This window comes from Myotis davidii, unplaced genomic scaffold, assembly GCF_000327345.1.
Source record: "Myotis davidii unplaced genomic scaffold, ASM32734v1 scaffold597, whole genome shotgun sequence".
Lineage (NCBI taxonomy): Eukaryota > Metazoa > Chordata > Mammalia > Chiroptera > Vespertilionidae > Myotis > Myotis davidii.
In genome coordinates, this window is record NW_006287974.1 from 290049 (window position 1) to 291890 (window position 1842).

Genomic DNA, 1842 nt, shown 5'->3' on the forward strand with positions numbered 1-1842 from the left:
CTGAGGGGTCCCTGACTGTGAGAGGGCACAGCCGTGGCTGCAGGTCCCTCCTGAGTGCACAAACTTTTGTGCATCAGGCCTCTAGTATATAGATAATAGGAAAAGTTAACCCATGAAGAGGTAGCCCAGTTGTGAGCTAGGTTATGGACCTCACATTAGAAGATAAATACTACCTGTATAGCAGGTCCTCGAATAAAGTTATTTATTACTAGAGGCCGGGTGCATAAAATTCGTGCATGGGGAGGTGTCCCCTCAGCCAAGCCTGCACCCTCTCCAATCCGGGACCACTTGGGCAATGTCCAACTGCCAGTTTAGGACTGATCCCGGGGATCGGGGCTAAACTGGCAGTTGGACATCCCTCTCACAATCTGGTACTGCTGGTTCCTAACTGCTCACCTGTCTGCCTGACTGCCCTTAACTGCACACCCTACCAGCCTGATCACCCCTAACTTACCCCCTGCTGGCCTGGTTGCCCCCAACTGCCCCCCCTTCCAGCATGGTCGCCCCACGCATCCTGCTGTTCAATCATTTGGCTGTCCCTCACTAACCCCCCTGTCGACCTGGTCGCCCCATGCAGCCTGCTGTTCAGTCATTTGGTCTTCCCTCACTAAACCCCTGCAAGCCTTGTCACCCCACGTAGCCAGCTGTTCGGTTGTCTGTCTGGTTGTTTTGGTTGTGATGGACCCTGGCTTTTTATATATTAGGATAATATTGATGAGATGCCTTATGAACTTAACTTTTGTTGATATCTATTAGTCTGTGGTAAAATTGGTATTATTAAAGGCTGTTTCGTTTAAAGTCACAGAACCTATTGACAACATTAAGTGAGGATTTACTGTACATGTCCTAGTTATGGACAAAAGTCATAGTCATTACACCTTTTAGGCCATTGTTTCAGGACATATATTTTGCTTATATAAACAGTTCCACTACCTACCCACAGCAGAAGATGCCCAACTTGAGTTGCTAACTCTCTGGATGACCAGTAACCAATGACACTGGCTCTCTTAGGAATTTAAATTAAGCACAGAGAGTATGAGTATGAAGTTTAAGCTGATTTAGGTTTAGTTTTCTTGTTTTCAAATTAAAGACTTGCCTAAGACAATGAAAAAAGAGATATATATTTTGTCCCCAACTTACAAAGCTCAACAAATCTCTCCATAAAATATAAACAGGTGAAACAAAGATGGCGGCAGAGGTAAACACCAGTACTTCCTGCCTCTCACAACCCCATCAAAACTACAACTAAAGGACAAAACAAATATATCATCCAGAACCATGAGAAAGATGGCTGAGTGGAAGTTCTATAACTAGAAGGAAAGAAAAAAGAGCATTGAGACTGGTAGGAGGTGCAGAGGTGCCGAGGTGCAGAGGTGCAGATGAAACGGGCTGGCAGCTGGGTGCACTGTTGTTGTTTTTTTCAATTGGGGGGCTGTGGGGGGCAGAGATACAAGCTCCTGATTGCTCTGAACTCAAGTTCTGGGTGAGACTCTGGGAACCCAGATTCATACAGGGAGAAACTAGGCTGTCTGGCATCGGGACAGGAACATAAGGGTGGGTTTCTTTGAGGTGCTTGCAGTGATCATTGTTCCTGCATGGGAGGGGCATGGGACACAGAGACCCGAGAACCACTCCAGTGCAGGGCTGACTGGCAGTCATTGCTGTTTGCTCCACCCTGGTGAGTCCCTGAGACCCGCCCCACCCAATTTACAACCCCACCCAAGCTGTGCGCAGTGGCTTTTGCATATGAATGGTCCGTCCTTTTGAAGCCTAAAACCTAACAAACTGCAGCTGGGTCAGAGAGCTCCAAAGATTCCAAAAGAAGGCCCAAGCCCTGGCAGC